The 18,665-nt window shown below is 38.5% G+C and overlaps 1 protein-coding gene across 2 annotated transcripts in view; it reads right to left on the reverse strand.

Annotated features, from left to right (window-relative positions):
• APBA1 (amyloid beta precursor protein binding family A member 1) overlaps window positions 1-18,378 on the reverse strand; it is a 289,420-nt gene extending 271,042 nt beyond the window's left edge. Inside the window, exon 1 of one of the 2 annotated variants that reach the window (XM_069086984.1) lies at window positions 18,138-18,378. The gene's annotated coding sequence lies outside the window, so the exon portion shown is untranslated. The remainder of the gene's footprint in view (window positions 1-18,137) is intronic. The other variant, XM_069086983.1, reaches the window with a different exon arrangement.
• Window positions 18,379-18,665: the final 287 nt, after the last annotated feature.

Genomic DNA, 18,665 nt, shown 5'->3' on the forward strand with positions numbered 1-18,665 from the left:
TAGATGGTGGGGATAGCCACTCCATCAAAGCAAATCCCATGGTACAGCTGGAAGAACACATGGTAGGGACTTCATAAATGTTTACTGACTGACTATTGATTGCTTCCTCATCTGTAAAATGAGGGGGTTATGCTGGATGACTCTGGAATTCCCTTCCAATTCTAAATCTTTGATCCCTCCACACCTTCTCATCTTGTGTGTTTCTTGCCCAAGTATTTCCAAAAATCCTCCATAGAAACTCTAATCGATATATGCCCATCTATTGTTGTCTTATCCTCACTTCATGAATAGCCCACCTCCTTTTCTAGTCCTTTGCATTCTTCACAATATCTTTTATGCTATTTCTCACTTGCATGTCATTGCCAGCAACCTACAACAATCTACTTACATCCACCCTTAGCACTGCTTACCTGGATATCTGTAAGAGCCTCTTACTTGGTCTCCCAGACTCAAATCTTTCTGCTTTCCTTTTTGTTCTCCACGTAGTCTGAATATGTCATTCCCTTGCTCAAGAAACCCCACTGATGGGGGCAGCTTGGTGGCACATTGATTAAAGCACCGGCCCCGGAGTCAGGAGGACCCGAGTTCAATTCCGGCCTCAGACAAAACACCCACACACAAAAAAATAGCCATGTAACCTTGGGCAAGTTACTTAAGCCCAACTGCCCTCCAAAAGAAAAAAAAAACCCTCCACTGACTCCCGATTACCTCTGGGATCAAATGCAAACTGTTGTGTTTGGCCACAATCTGGCTCCAACATACACATCCAGGCTTATGAACCATTATTCTTCCTAAAGGTAGCTAGGTAATGCAGTAGACAGATGAGTAAAGATAGATTACTCAAGTTAGGAAGACTTGAGTTACTAGCTGTGTGATCCTGGGCAAGTCACTTAATCTCAGTCTGCCTCAGTTTCCTCAACTGTAAAATGAAATTTTTTTTCTGGCCATCCCCTATGCCTGGAATGCTCTCCCTCCTCCACTCTGTCTCCTGACCTCCCTGGCTTCCTTTAAGACCCAACTAAAATCCTACCATCTATAGGAAGTCTTCCCTAACCCTCCTTAATTCTAGCACTTTCTTTCTTTTAATTATTTCTTGTTTATCCTGTACCTAGCTAGCTTTGTACATATTTCTTTACATTCATTCTTCCCCATTAGATTATAAATTCCTTGAGAGAAGGGACTATCTTTTTCCTCTTTTTGTATCCAGATCACTTAGCATAGTGCCTGGCATGTAGTAGGTACTTAATAAATGTTTATTGAATTGAATTAAAATAGGGGTATTAATGGCACCATCTCCCAAGGCTTCCGTGAGGATCAGTGCCTGCCAATAGAAGGTGCTTAATAAATTTTGTTTGCTTCCTTTCCTTCCTTCACATATTATACAACCCAATTATGCATGTTGACATGTATGTATGTGTGTGTGTGTATATACACACAGACATAGAAGGTCCCAAAAGTCTTAATGCAGGTTTAAGCTTCAATACTTTCAGAATGTGCAAATAACAATATTTAAAAGTTTAATTATTTAAATTTGTTTTATATTTAGCTTGTGAGTTTTGAATAATGAGTTTTTAATTTTAACAATACAGTGCATGACAGTTTCTGTATGACATTATCTCAGATGGGTATGTGTAGAGGAGAACCTTTTGCTTGACCATCTCAGTCACCTGATCTATCTCTATTAACCATTTTCTTGTGGCGCCACAACTATCATTTACACATCAAAACCTTATTCTTTGGATGATTCTCAGGTTAGGATTACAAATGAAATTCTTTCAGTCATTGAGCAACAGCTGAAGAAAGTTGTTACCAAGTTCAAAAATTGACTAGAGCACTATATAGCCCCAAATGGTGTTTATGTTGAATTTTAATAAGAAATCCATCAATACATTAAAAATTAAATAATTAGGGGCAGTTAGGTGGTACAGTGAATAGAGCACTGGCCCTGGAGTCAGGAGGACCTGAGTTCAAATCCCTCATCAGACACTTGACATACTTACTAGCTGTGTGACCTTGGGCAAGTCACTTAACCCCCATTGCCTTGCCTTCCCCCCTCCAAAAAAAAATGAAATAATTAACCTGTCAAATGTTTTTTTGTTTTGTTGAAAATTTGTAGTATTTATACTTCCAAAGATATCAAAACTTAAAACCAAATCACTACTTTTGGGACAATGTGTTATGTTTGGTATATACATAAAAGCGTACATTCTGTCTTCCCAGTTAGAATATAAGCTCTTTGAAGGCAGGGACTGGTTTTGGGTTTTTTTTTTTTTCGGTTTTTATACTCCAGAACCTAGAAGACTTGTTGGCACAACTGTTGATTAATTGGCCACCAGTCTTTCCATTTTGTAGGTTATTTGTAACCTTGATTCTTCTGTGGTTGTGGCATTGCAAGATTCACAGCCACATGGCATCATGAGGCAAACATGAGTGCCACTTGTAATGGGGATTAGACCCCATAAAATCAGTGCCTATTTGTCTTAACCTCTTCTACCACACGCTATACAGAAGAAAATCTTAAAATCCCTACTTCTGCACTTGGCCTTCTCCTGTTTTATTATTCCTAGATCACTCACATAAAGTACCAAAGCTTCAGAAATCAATCCTATTAAAATCACCTTAGCAAAAACATAATAAGACCTCCTGAGTGATTATCAGCATTTCATAAAAGTAGTTTCCTCTGAGCAAGGCATGTGCTTTTAAAAACCACAACTAAGCTGCAAGCTAACCACCCAATATTACATTTAATCCCTGCATTGTAGCCTCCAGAATAAACAATGATCAAAATCATAATCACTCCTTGCTATGGTTTCCTAATGATATTATCCTCAAATATACTGGAAGACTTGAAGTTTTAAAGTAATATTATTTAACACCATTTGGTTAAAAAAATAACAACTAAAACTAAATCCTACCAATCACCACACCATAGAATAAAGATTCTTAATCATCTTTGTGTCATGGACCTCTTTGGCAGACTGGTAAAGCCTTTGGATTCCTTCTTAGAATAATCTTTTTAAATGCATAAAATAAAATATAGAAGATTACAAAGGCAACAGTTATTTCAAAATAATTATCAACTTTTTGGGGTGGCAAAAAATTGGAAATTGAGGGGATGCCCATCAATTGCTGGCTGAACAAGTTATAATATATGAATATAATGGATTACTATTGTACTATGAGAAATGACAAGCAGGGGGCAGCTAGGTGGTGCAGTGAGTGAAGCACAGGCCCCAGAGTCAGGAGGACCCGAGTTCGGTTCTGGCCTCAGACATTTTAACACCCACACAAAAATACTAGCTGTGTAACGTTGGGGAAGTTACTTAACTCCAATTGCCCTCTAAAAGGCCAAATTAAAAAAAAAGCCAACTTTAAAGAAATGACAAGCAGACAGATTTTAGAAAACCTGGAAAGACTTATGTGAACTGATGCAAAGTGAAGTGAGCAGAAGTAGGAAAACATCGCACACAGTAACGACAACATTGTACAATGATCAATTGTGAGTGACTTAGCTCTTCTCAGCAATACAATGATCTAAGACTCAGGACAGAAAATGCTATCTACATCCAGAGAAAGAACCGGTGGAATATGAATGCAGATTGAAGCATGCTATTTTCATTTAAAAATTTTTTTTTGTAGTTTTCCCCTTTTGTTCTGATTCTTCTCTCACAACATGAATAATATGGAAATATGTTTTACATAAGTGCACATATGTAACCTATGCCAAACTGTTTACCATCTTAGGGAGTAGGAGGAGGAGGAAAGGAGAGAAGATTTGGAATTCAAAATTTTATTTAAAAATGTGCTAAAAATTATCTTTACATGTTATTGGAAAAAATTAAATAATATTTAAAACAAAAATAAAATAAAATCACCCCCCAAATAATTATCAAAATATTTTTAAAAAGTTTATAGACCCCAGGTTAAGAACTCCTGCCTTACAACTTGCTTGTGTGTATTGCTTCTGTAAAGCAACTATCAAAGAATATGAACAGACAGTTTTCCAATGAAGAAATCAAAACAATTTATTGGCATATGAAAAAATGTTCTAAATCATTATTGGTTAGAGAAATGTAAATTAAAACAACCTTGAGATATCATTCTATACTCACCAGAATGGCTAAAATTATAGAAGGGGAAAGTGACAAATATTGGTGGGGATGTGGAAAAATTGGTACACTAAGTCATTGTTGGTGGAATTATGAATTTATCCAACCATTTTGGAGAGCAATCTGGACTTATGTCCAAAGAGTTATTAAACTACCTATACCCTTTGACCCAGCAGTACCATTATTTGGTCTATTTGCAAAGATGATTAGGGGAAAAGGAAAGGAACTTATATGTTATAAAATTTTATAGCACCTCTCTTTGTGGTGGCAAAGAACTGGAAATTGCAGGGATGCCCATCAACTGAGGAATGACTGAACGAGTTGTATATGATTGTGATGGAATACTACTGTGCTAAAAGAAATGATGAGCTCAATGATTTTAGAAAAACATGGAAAGACTTGCACAAAATAATGAAGAGCGAAATGAGCAGAACCAAGAGAACATTGTATACAGTAATAAGTTATTTTTGCCATTATAAATACCCAAATTAACTATAAAGGACATAGGAAGAAAGATGCTATCTGCATCCAGAGAAAAAACGGATAGAAGTCTGGGTAGAACAATTTAACATATATACATATATGTGTATACGTGCACATACATGTACACATATACGTACGTGTGCATATATAACTATCTGTGCTAATGATAGACATCTCTAGGGCAGAGTGGGCAAAGAAAGAGGGAAGGGAAAAGGAAAAAAATTTATATGATAATTTAGTTGTATGTTTGAAAAAAAATTGCAAGTTGTATATAGCAGATTTGCAGTTTCATGTGTAGTCATCTTTTTTTAATTCTTCTATGTTATGGAAATGCTTGTTTTATTCCATATAGTAAAAAATAAAGCTTATAAACTTCATACTTAATGAAGCAACTCTCTTCTCCCACCTATTTTTCTCCCTGACATCCATAAGGATTAATAATAAGACCTTGTAACTACAACCTTTAGCCACAACGTTTCTAATAATGTCGTTTCCATGGTAAATTAAGAAAAATGGGGTTTGACTTATGAAGTTGAGCACAAGCCCTTTTATGTAAACACAGAAGTTGTTTTCTGAGCCCTTATTCTGATTCATGTACAACCCACTTTGTGCAGACTGTATCTAACCTGTCCCTTTCAACACCTACTAAAAAGCCCTTAATTTCAAGAAAACAAATCCAACTTGCCCTCTCTGAAAGGCATCACAACAGTTCCTTCCACTGTGTACTGTCCTTACTCTAATCCCTGCTGTACACACTAGATACCATACAGTGTTGTAACAAATGGAATCCAAGAGCTATTTCTAGCTTTCAGCTTAGTTTTAAAGCTTAAAATTGCATTGGATTCAGGGCTTAAAGACCCTTGATCCAATGTACATTTTCCCCATCATTTTCTCTGTACTATATTCCTAGAGAATCACAGAATCTCAGAAATGGCAGGGACTTCAGACCACCTAGTGCAACCTTCTGCTCAACACAGGAATCCCATGCTACAATGTTCCTGGACAGGCAGCTATCCATCTTCTATTCAAATACGTACAATTGTGTGGAATGTATTGCCTTATAAGGCAGTGCATTCTATTGTCACACAGCCATAATTATTAAGAAGTTCTCTGCCTTATGTTTTGTTGAATTCTGTGGGTCTTAGTTTTCCTCTTGAGAATGAAGCAGAATTAGTCATTCTTCATCCAAATGACAAACTCTTCAAGTATTTGAAGATAATTTAATTAATTCCTATCAGAACACCACCAGAGGTTTTAACACGTGATCAGAGTGAGAGAAGACTTCTTTGGCACTTCCATATTTCGCTGCGATTTGAAATTGACCTGTGACCTGTGATTTCACTGGCATGTGTGCTCTAGGTCTTAACTCAGATCACAATTTCCCAGTGACTTAATAGGAAGTTTTCTACACTCTGTCATGGCCAAAACATTCATCATTCTAGTGATGATCTGTGATGAACTTATACAAACCTCAGTTGATCATGGTCTGTCCTATTACCTGTAGCAGAGAAAGTTTGAGTTTGCTAAGACCTGGAAGAACCTCAGCTCCCCAGGGGTCCACTTCAAGAATTCAAGGTCACCTCCATGAGCATGGTGTTAGTAGGGAAAACAACTGCAAAAACACTAAAGATTTTGTCAGCATAGGAACTTCTTGTATGGAAACTCCCACTGCCTACCCAGAACATAACCCAGCTATTATTGGTTTCAGAGGACAGTTGAAACATATCTCTCTCCTCTTGGTAAAGGTTAGGGATTATGGATGATGAATGTTGCATAATATAACAGATGTAGCCACTGTTTGGTCGGTTTTGCTAAATTGCTTTTCTTTGTTACAAGGTAGTATTGAGAAAAAAAATTAGTAAAGCTTTTTTAGAAACCCAACCATCTGAAAGAAGAGTGAAAAATCATAGATCAAAACGCATAAAATCACTTCAGATAACCAGATCTCAGCTGTCTGACAGCCTTAACTATCCAGAACAGAGTAGGAAACTAAGAAAGGAAGAAAAAAAGGACTAAAAGCAGTCAAAATAGATTGAACAATATCTAAATCTCTAAATCTCAGTCCTTTCCTCATAGAAATGGCCCTCAGGTTCTCACTCAGAGCTTTTTTACAGTGTTCCCTCCCCCACCCCTGTGATGTCCTCTCTATTAACAAACTTGTAGGACTCTGGGGTTTCTGTCATTGGTGGTTTTGCCCTGGGTTCAAGAATTTCTAGTTATAGTTCTGTAGATAAGTACAGGGCAAAAACTTTGAGCCTACACTATGAAAGGTCTACAATAATAGGTAAGAAATTTGGACTTCTTTGTAGGCAATAGGGAGCCATGGAAAGGTTTTGAGCAAAGGAGTAATGCCATCAAAGGAGTGCTTTAGGAAGTTTCATGTGGCCGCGGCTTATAGGAGTGAGGAAATACAAGTTAGGGGCATGGAGTCAAGTTAGAAGACTATTGTAATACTCTAGGCAAGGAATAATGAGGGCCTGATGTAGGACCACAGGTTTTAATTTGTTTTTTTTTGTCTGCATGATTTTATTAGTATAAAGAATCTTCAGTGGGTGAATTTTTTACTGATCATGGAATCAGATGTAGAGGTGGAAGGTCATTGGGTCCATCCCCCTCATTCTACACATGAGGAAACTTAGAGATGGGAATAAGTGAAGTGCCCTCTTGTCCAAGAGAGCACTGATAATAAGTGACAGAATCAGAATTCTAACTCGGGTTCTACGGCCGAATTCAGCACTCTTCCCACTTAAGGACAATACAAATGTAAGACATATTCACAAAGAGTAATTTATGGGACTTGACAACTAATTGGACACGGGGAACAAGCAATCAGGAGGAGTCAAAGGGCTTTGAGCCTGTGTTATTAGAAGAATGATGAGAATGTAGTTACCAGAAACAGGGAAACCAGAAGGAAGAGCTTAGAGGTGGGGGAGGCAGAAGAGGGAAGAAGCTCTCTGTCTCTGTCTCTGTCTCTCTCTCTCTCTGAGAAAGAAATATGGAACAGATGAGGAATATGTTTTGGGAAAGGAGGCAGCAAGATACCTAAATAGAAATATCCAGAAGGTCCTTTAAACTAACCTGAAAATCAGGAGAGTAATCAGGACTGCAGAGAGTTACTTATGTTTTAAACTGTGGTAGTGAATGTAGACCACTAAGGAAAGGAGTTCAGAGAGACAAGGGAGCCCTGTGTGTATAATCTTAGGGCATTTGGCGGGGCAGAAACAGGAGCCAGTGAAGGAAAGAGAAAAGAGAAAAAGTCAGATAATAAGAAAACTACAATTATGCAGGGTCATAGAAGCTGAAGAAGAACAGAAAAAGGGTAGTCAAAGGTATTACAAAAAGGTCAAAGAGAATGTGAATGAAGAAAAGGCCTCTAGATATGGCAATTAGAAATTATCAACACAACTTGACAAATATTTATTTAGGGCCTGGTATGTGCAAACTGAGACTAAAAATCACTAGATAGGTAGCCTGGATGCTCTACTGATAGCCCTGAGGTAGGAGAGGAACAAAAGGAAGTCCCAAACCGCCTCCTGTTTTCATAGAGCTTTAACATTTATGATGCACTTTCCTTAACAACAGTCCCATCAGGTAGGCGGGTAAGGAATTATTATCCCCATTTTACAGACGAGAAAATCAAAGTTCAAAGTATTGAAGTGGGATTGATGGGAAAATGCAGGCATATATCAAATAGGATGAGAACATATGAAAAGAGGAAATAAAACACTTTATCTACTTATATGAAAATCACGACTTGCTTATGAAAATGTGGGGGAACTTATTACTATCATCAAAGCATTAGACACTGATTAGACCAGGAATTCCTAACCCATTTTTGCGTGTCGTGGACCCCTTTGGCAAATGGATGTAGTCTATGGACACCTTTTTAGAACAATATTTTAAATGTATAAAATAATATACATCAGATTACAAAGGAAACCAAAGATGTAGTTTTTTTTTTTCCTATCCAAGTTCACACACTCTCTGAAGTGACACAGACCCACTGGGCATCTGTGGACCTCATGGATTAAGAACTCGAAACTAAAGTTAAGAACTTTTAGTCTAGACTCAGTAGAAAGGATATTTTTAAACATTGTCTCTAACCCTATATGCCATTATGATCTAAAACAGATACCACTGATGCAGACATGATATCAAGGATGCTACAGACACAGTCTCAAGTGAGGTTCAGGAGAAACTCAGTTTTCTGAAGTGGTCATGGAATACTTGAAGTATTTGCCCCTTTTTTAGGTAGCTGAGTGCTAATCCTCCAAGAATTCAGGTTTGGGGATTTTAACTATCTTTATTTAAAGTCTCATAAAATAAGCCTTCCTGCCTTAATTAACAGTATTTTGAAGAGAATTCAACCTGTTTTGATGAGTCAATCATCTTTATAAACTCCATTTGTTGTATAACGGATGCCCTTAGGGGGGTATTGAGCTATTTAGGTCTTCTTGGGGGCAGCTAAGTGGTACAGTAGATAGAGGACCAGGTCTGCAGTCAGGCTCATCTCCATGAGTTAAAATCTGGCCTCAGACACCAGCTGTATAATCCCAGGCAAGTCACTTAACTCTTTTTGCCTCAGTTTCGTGTGTAAAATGAGCTGAAGAAGGAAATGGCAAACCACTCTAGTATCTCTGCCAAGAAAACTCCAAATGAAGTCAGAAAGAGTCAGACACAACTGAAAAATAACTAACTGGACCCCAACAGGTTTTCTTGATTCTATACCAAACATCTCTGCATCGCTGTTAGATATTGCTGTCTCTTTCTCCAATTAACAGTCACTCAAATTCTTCTCTTCATATAACTGTACAAAGGAAGTCAGCAAGTCTGCTTCCCACCTTCTCCACCCAATTATCTTTTTCAGTTACCTTTTCATTGTTATTTCTGCCACACATGGTTCCTAGAATCCTATGCTTGGAAGTGACCTTATAGATCATCTTGCTTGAGAATGGAAATCTCCTTTGAAACACTTTGACAATATCCACTTGATGCTGTGGACAATATATGCTCAGGAACACTTTCAAGGCTGGAGAACACATTACATCACAAGGCAGTCTGTCCCATTTTCATACTTTAAACAACATGTAATTGATAACTTTTTAAATACCATTTTCATTCATTTCTAATTGTTAAGAAAAGTTCTTTATTATATTAAGTCAAATCTGCCTTCTAGTAACTTGTATCCATGTGGTCTAGTCTGGCTCTCAGGGGCTATAGAGAATAGCTTTTCAGATATCTGAAGGTAACAATCATGTCCCCTCTTTGTCTTCTTTTTTCTAGACCAAATATTTCTAGTTCCTTCAACCATTCTTTATATTACATCATTTAAAGTCCTCTCACTGTCCTTCTTGGTTGCTTGATTCTGGTCACTCTAACCCTATTAAAATGTCACACCTAGAACTATGCTGTGCTAACTGATACATGGCTACCATATCCTAAGTTTTTGTCGCTTTTGATGTTGTTCAATCGTTTCAGTTGTATCTGACTCTTCTTCACCTATTTGGGTTTTCTTGGCAGAGATACTAGAGTGGTTTGCCATTTACTTCTCCAGCTCATTTTACAGATGAGGAAACTGAGGCAAACAGGGTTAATTGACTTACCCACGGTCACACTTCTGGTAAGCGTCCAAGGCCAGATTTGAACTCAAAAAGATGAGTCTTCCTGCTTTAGGCCTGGTACTCTATCTACTGTGTTACCTAGTTGCCCTCATACCCTAAGTAGTGTACTATAATTATGCATGAGCTTTTTAGGAAATCACAGTATGCTTGTGACTAATTCTGAGCTTGCAGTGAACTTAAAGTCCTAAATATTTTTTTCACATGAACATACTATAAACACATTTCTTCTATAATGTATTCATACCATTGAATTTTTGAATCAAAGTGCAGAGCTTTGCCTTTATCTCCTTTAAAATTCAATCATCAATCAATCAGTAAATATTTATTAAGCTTCTACTATGTGCCAGGCACTATGCTAAGCAGTGGGAAAACAAAAAAGAAACAAAAGAGATTCCCTCCCCTCAAGGAGCTTATAATCTAACCAGGCAAACAAATATATACAAATCAAGCTATACAATTTATTTCCTTAGATATAGTTCATCATTCCTGCTATCAAGATCTCTTTGGTTCTTCATTCTGTTACCTCAACATATATTGTCAATCCCTTTCAGCTTCATATTATCTGCATAATTGTATCCCATAGGTCTTCATCCAAGTCATTGATAAAAATGTTCAAAAAGACGGGACTGAGGACAGAGACCCTAAGCATGACACCAGGCTATTAATCAATCAACCAGCTACAAGCTACAAATTCATCTCTTTGTACTATCATCAGCCTACATCTCTCTATCTTTTTCATAAGGATATGAGAGATGTTTATCAAATGCCTTGCTGAAATCCAAATATACCATAATGTCTATATCTTTCTAATCTAATTATCTTTTCTTATCTAATAATCTTTTCTAACTAATTAGCCCCAGCAGAAAACAAAAACAAAAACCTTTTTGAAATAGTACAATGCTATTACCATGAATTAATATTCTCCTTATCCCACCTCTCCTTGGGGGGAAAAACTATTGTCCCAAATATACATAGTCAGACAAAACAAATTTCTATGTTGGCCACATCCAAAAATGTTGTATCTCATTCTGCATCTCAAATCCATCCTGTATGATATACATTCATATAACTCATCACCTTAGTATATTAGCATTTGCAATCTCCCCATCCATTGGAGTCTGAAGGCCTAAAATGGTTATGCCAAAGAAGCCCCAAAGTTCCTCAGGAAATGATATACAAATACCGAACTTTAATGGTAGAATTTTTCATGCAGAATTATTTTACGTAGGAAAATAAAGTAGCATTGTGTAATGTTTTAAGTGCATCTTAAAAAAATATGAAAGACAGAAAGGGCATCTATATGTAACTTCCCTTGTTCTTTATTTTTTTGGAGACAATTGAGGTTAAGTGAGTTGCCTGGGATCACACAGCTAATAAGTGTCTGAGGCTAGATTTGAACTCAGGTCCTCCTCATTCCAAGGCCTGTGCTCTATCCACTGCTTCCCATGTTCTTAAGCAGAACTTGGCGCAACTCGATTCTTGCTTACTCCTTCTCTGAGTAGCCTGTTTTGATCAGTAACTTCTAGGGGACCCAATCAGGAAGTTCTTCCTTGAGCCTCTTTCAAATTCCTGCTAGAGCAACTAAATACTAGAAAACCCTAAAACACAAAAGCATCCAAAACAGCTCAGGGGAAATATGATGGGACAGGCAGAGAAGGAAGGTTCTCTTTCCAAGTTCTGGATCTAAAACCCAGAATTACTGTTTTTCATTATGTACAGACAACAAGCACTTACCAGATTCACCTTTCACTTCTGGGCTGGAGCTATTTTGCTGTGCTGGGTAAATTTTCCATTGGGTCTCCTGTATTGTTAGGCCCATCAGTAGCACTAGGTGTATTTAAATGATGGCAGTTATGACTAACTTTACCAGGTAGTCAATGAGTTAATAAGTATTAATTACGAACCTACTATGTACCAGGCACTGTGATCTGGGGATAGATCTGTATAAAAAGAGAAGTAAAAATAGTGGCTCCTCTCAAGGTGCTCTCCAGTCTGATGGGAAACACTATTCATACAGGTGTGTACAGACGAGATGAAGACAGGGCAAGCTGGAGATGATCAGCGGACAGAAGACACTAGAATTCAGGGTGATCAGCAAAGGCTGCTCATATAATATGGTATTTCAGCTAGAATTTGAAGGAAGCCAGGGAATGCAGGAGGTGGAGATAAAAAAGATAGTGTTCCAAGGGGGGAAAGCAGTCAGTGAAAACACCTGGAGTCTGGAAGGAGAGTGTTTGTGTGAGGAGCAGCAAGGAGACCAGTATCCCTGGATCGTAGATTGTGTAGAAGTGTGTGAGAAGACGGGAAAGGGAGGAGGCGGTTAGCTTGTGACGAATTCTGAATGCCAAACAAATTATTTTATATTTGTTCCTGGAGGTGAAATGATTATCTCTTCTCTAAGGGGGCATTTAACTCCTGCTAAAAAGGAGTTCAGTTTTTATTTTTTGTTTTTTTTTTCACCCCAAGAAAGACCAAAAAAAAAAATTCAATTACACTGGAAGGCAGAAATAGCTAGACTTTTCACACTATGTAACACTATGGGAAAATTCCATCTATGGAATAAATTCGAACTTGCCTATTACAATATTCCCATGGTGTTTATTTGGAAAACAATCTGCAATCTTCAAGTAGTTGGGAGAGCAAAAATCCTAACTGGGAGGTCAGAACTATTTTTGAATAGTGGAAATAAATATGTCCCTTGTAATATTGATTCTCTTTAATCTCACAAGTTCTGAAGAAGAAATAAGTAGATCAGGTTGGTATTCAGATGAAAAGAGCACAGTATCAGTGCTTTTTTCCACTAATCTTTATTCCAACAGAATGGAGGTGTCCGTGGCTTCTCAAAAGCTATATTAATAGAGAGTAAGTTTTGGTTGTTCCTGCCAAGTTGGAAAGGTTTTGAGTCAAAACTAAGAAAGAAAAACAAAATTAAATGAAACAACTTCTTTTTACCACTCTTAAATGGGCACATATAAAGAGGGAACACATTAGTGATGGGTTATGTGCCTGTAGACTGAAGCTCTTCCCACTGAGAGGTTTACCACCATCTTGGCTGCAAGGTGAGTAATTTCTCAGTCACAGCAACTCTCAGAAGACCACCTACTGAGTTATAGAGGAGCTTTCTTAGGAGTCTGTGGAAAAAGCAGCCACACCAACAAAATCACAGATCCCTGAAATTTTGAAGATGCACCAGGTGTTTTGAGGGAGAGGTTTGAAAGCAGGGAGGAGAGAAGAGGAAGAAGAAAGAATTTTCCCAGTACACTGACCAGAATAATGGATAATCTTGCAGGGAAAGAGGCAAGAACATATTAACTTGACATATTTAAAATGAAACTACTAGAATTAGTATATACTCTCAGAATGACTCCTGGAAGAAAGTCAACTGGTGATTTCATTCATTCATTCATTCATTCTATTCCACTTCCCTTTGTACCCTCTAATTCACTCATAGAAGGAGAAAAGAAATTCATACTCAGAAAGAAAATTCTCACTCAGGTTTAATGTGACTTAACAGGCAAAAATCATATACCACCACATATCCAAATATGCAAACAATCAGAATACTAATGCTAATAATCATAAAACTTATACTGATTTCATTTAGACTCTTGTCCTTAAGCATCCTTCCCAAGGAGAAGAATGCAATACTGGCATGCTCCACTTTAAGGAAATGAAACTTAAAAGTCCAAACTTAGCAAGCAAATAAATTAGGAGGAATTCATTCTTGTTACAAAAAGATTTGATACAGAAGAGAAACTTCTACTGGTGCATTTTAAATTTTGATTCAGTTTACAAAAATGTTAGTTGTATGCAACTTTTCATAAAGTGAGATACACTTTCTGATGATGATATAATGTTCCCACGATTGTGAAAAACTTGACAAAATAGGACAAATAAAGGATTACATTTCTGTGAAAGTGACCTATAAATATGATGTTTTCACAGCCATATCATAAACACTACATTTGCATTAAATAAAAATACCTAAATAGTTCTTAAATTCCAAGGAGAGATACAAGATTTTGTATCTAAGATATAAAATTTTAAAAAAATAATAAATTCTTAGTAATCTTAATGGTTTACAACCTTTCAGATGCAAAGTAATTTAGCAACAATTCCCTTGTTTCTTCTAAATGAATTCACTATCATGCCTACATATTATGTAAGTTATGTGTAAAAATTAATTTATCATCATGCCTAGACATTATGTCCTCTTTGGGAACAGTAGTCCCCAGGAACTAAGGCACAAAAGTACCTCAATGTCATCCTTTATGTTTGGAATTTTTCCTCTGAAAACTGGGAAATTCTCGATTGATGCCTCACCACTGACCATTTGTCAGAGCTTCCTAACATAGAGTGGTCATTGGAAAGCTTTAGCATTTGTTCTGGGCAGTCCTTAACCAAATGCATACAATAATATGATTGAAGGGTAGGGGGGATGGCATATTGTCATAATGACATCCAGTTCAATATAATAATGCCATTGTATTTACCAGGCCCATTAACTCATCTTCAGCATTCCAGCTCCCATCCTATCACGCCCATCAGTTCTCTCTCTCCAGTGTGAAACCACAAACAATTATCTCGTGAAAGCCAATGCTCAAGATCTATAAGATATGTTTTTTCCTCCCTGATCTTTAAATGACATTAATAAGTGAAGTGAAATGGGGAAAAATTATTTTCATCATTCAGCATCTAATAGCAATTCTCTTTTAAAGACAATGCAAGACACAGCAATCCAATGTCCAGTTTATAAATGGGAAGGAGATGTCTAAGTAGTTTATCTTTTTTAGCTTGGATATATTGACTAGGCTCAACTCTCTGAAAATCAACCTCACAATTCAATGTAAAAGCATACTTTGGTATCACAGATGTTCCTGTCATAAAAAAAAGATTTCATCTCTTTGCACATCATTTTGCTTTATTGTTTTCATTCAGGTTTTACGAAAGTCAAAATTCTACATAAGAATAAGTTCCTAGAATATATTAGACACTGAAGAAGCCTCTGGCTTGATCAGTTTTTAAACTGAATATCTTTTTCTCTCCATGAAATTGACAAAGTAAGGGTTGGCTATGTTCCATAACATTATATGACAGCTGATTCAAAAAATAATTTAAACTACTGTGAAACTGTACTTCACCTTTACTTTTCTAGCATAAAATCCTTTCCTTTTATTTCATGTAACATCATGAGTATTTACTGTAGAACAAAAGTAAAAATAAAATATTGACATTTTTTTCTATACAACCAGCTCAATCAGCAAATATTTTTCTCTAACAAGTAGCTTAAAGAATCAACTTGTGGGTTTTTTTTAAAGCTGAATAATAGTGAAAATAGCATTAATGATACTTTAAGTGAAGGAAATGCATCCATGCAAAACAAATGGGTTGCTGCAGGCTACCACAAGAGCTATTAGAACTTACTACAATAAATTACAAAATTCAACTTGTATCATTAGCCATACCTTATGCAATTTTAAGAAAAATCTATTCATGTCTAAACATTATATATGCTATTTTATTAAACATAATCATATTTATGTTAGAAATGACATTCAATCAATATAGTTAACAATTCCCTTAGCCAACCCCAGGTTATCCCTGGATAACTCAATAGGAACATAAACTTTCTTGGAAAATATGCTGCTTGTATTTATTGAACAAGCTTGAATTTCACTGGACATTTTTGTTTACTTCCAAATATAAAGGATTTTAAAAAAATCTTTTTTTCCACACAGAATGGGTAAAAAAAAAAAAAAAAACCCTCCAAAAGACTTCAAAATTCAGTTAATCACTTACCAGAAAGTGATTCTACACAAATCACAAGAGATTATGTACCCAAATCTATATATGTAGGTTTTTCCCCAAAATTTATCTCCAACTCTTAGAGTTAGGATAATCTCAAATTGAAATTTTTAAAGGTTCAAAAAGAAAACAATAATAAAACTGTGTTTCATAGTGACTTTTTCAAGAAAACCTGATCCTTATATTATTGTTAATGAACAAAATACATTTAACAATCGCTATATATAGTAAAAGGAAAGGATAAGTGACTCTGATTCTTATGAAGTATAAACTGCAATATAAAAACAACAAAAAATACAGTCTTAAAAAAACCCAACCTGGTGAACCCTGTGATAACACTGTGCTATATATTTGTTTGTATAGGTATTACAGCTATGGTCTTAAAGGGGGAAAAAGACAAGGCAGCCAGATTGGCTTCTGACAGCAATGCAGTAGAATTTAAAATATTGTGACTAGAATATTTCAGAGCTGGCTAAGCTAGCCATACAGTGTGTTAACAAAGAAATACCAAGGTGTTTATTGTAGAGATGGATACTTCTTTTTCTCTCAACAGAAAGACATGTGTACCAAGGATTCCAATTAAATTGTACATGTCTAGTGCCTCTTCACTACAGTTATATCATTATTTATAGACGTAGTTTTTCATGTGTATGTGTGTGTGTATGTGTAGTTTTTCACACGTAAGCTATATATGTTTCACACCTATCCTGGTGATGGCTTACTCCTAATATGCAGAATGAACCCAACAATAACGCTTTTGTTTGTCCATCTCTGTGACCCTTGGCTTTGATTCAGCTGGCCATGACCAGACCTGAAACTCCCCACCACAGCAAAGCACAAGGCAAAAGGGCAGATGACTTTTCAGCAAACACACTTCTATCCCTTTGGTCCCCGGGAGACTTCAATATAGCACCCATTAGTGAAAACTAGGAAAGCTTATTTCACTGGTGCTAAGAAAGAAGGTATCAATTTCTTAAACATTCATGAAAATACGAATGCACCATTTTTCTCCCCCCTTTTTTGCGGGTAACTCTTTCCCCAAACAAATGCTGTTTAGAAAAAAAAAAACTAAGAGAAAATAACACTTATCGGTGGTTCTCAGGACTTTAACAAACGCTGGAGTTACTACATTGGTAGGAGCAGGAGATGAGAGTTCTTGACATTTAAGGCATTGGAGGCTGGGGAGTTGAGGGGAGAGGAGATGGTAAGGCAGACATGGTAAAGGTTTTCTTTCTGCTGGTCAGAAATGAGACAAACAATAGAAGCCGCATCGTCGGGGAGGAGACTTAGACCCATGCAGGAACTAGGCAAAAAGAAATGCCACCTGCATGGTACTGCTACGTACATCAGCAGGATCAGCAGGGACAAGCAGCACTTTCAGAAGGTGTGACCATCATCTTCATACAGGGCCATGTGCTCAGCCTCATCTTTACTTCCTCCCCTACATTCCAACATAAGGAAGTCGGGCCAGGGAGAAAATCCACTCCGCGACTCCAAAACACAGAGGCACCAGCAGGAATCATGCAGTTGGAGGGCGAAAATCTCGCACAACAACGTCCCACAGTCTCGCTTGCTGTTAATGAAGCTGTTGACAGCAAGCAGGGCGCTAACAAGACCCCTGTGTCCGACCATGCAGCTTGAGGCTTAGAGATTCAATCACACGCGCCCTAGCTCACGCGAGGGCACACCACACACACACACACACACACTCTCCACTCAGTGTCCTGCTGCCGCCGTGCCTGTCTCCAGGCCCTTCTGCTCCTGCAAAAGCCCTGATTTCTCGGCGTGCCTCTCCCCAAGAGATGCAGCTGTATACTCACTTACCCTTTCAAACCCCTTCCTGCTCCGCTGTCTTAGCACCGTGTCTCGCCGCTGGACAGCCAGCCTAAAGCATCCCCCTCTTGCCTTCATTTGGGGGTGGAGGCGGGGGGCAAGGAATGCATTATGCTAATCACCGCCATCAGCATCAATAACAATGGTTATTCATAAGCCCCCACCCCGGTCTCAGGACCTTCTACGCTCCCCATCCCTTCCCGGGCTGCAGGAGAGGCACCCGTCAGAGGTGGATGGTCATCCCTCCCCACCCGCTGCCCACCTCCCTCCCGCTCTCCGCCAGTACCTCCTAGCCTGACCGCTGGGGTCTGGCGGGGCCCACGTTAGCAGGCGGCGCGGCAGCAAGGACAGGGTGGGCCACCAGCCTGGGCACTAGGCTGTCCTCTGCAGCTCCACCATCTTCCTCGTCCTCCTCCGCCTCTGGCTGCGGCTGCCCCGAGCTCGCCCCAGCAGCAGCAGCAGCAGCAGCAGCGCCTGTCCCTGCCCTCCTCTCCCGGATCCCCGGGCCCCACCTCCCTTCTCTTTCCCCTCCCAGCTCCGCGTGACGTGGTGCCGCGCGAGCCGGGGTTGGACTGCGTGGGAGTGTGTGTATGTGTGTAATGTGTGTCCGCGCGCGTGCGCACCCTTGCCTCTGTGTGTGTATGCCGCTTCACCCACTGCGGGCGCACGCACCCCCGCGAGGGAGACCTCTCGTCCTGCAGCCCCCTCTCGGAGGCAGCGCGAGTCCCGCGCCCAAGCGTCGGACACCCCCTCTGGCCAGGGGCTGCGGGTGGGCTGTGTTGGCGGGGTCTCCAGACCGTCCACATATCTCCGC

Source organism: Petaurus breviceps, unplaced genomic scaffold (assembly GCF_028583685.1).
Source record: "Petaurus breviceps papuanus isolate PSGF00001 unplaced genomic scaffold, PetGlider_PUasm1.0 118, whole genome shotgun sequence".
NCBI lineage: Eukaryota > Metazoa > Chordata > Mammalia > Diprotodontia > Petauridae > Petaurus > Petaurus breviceps.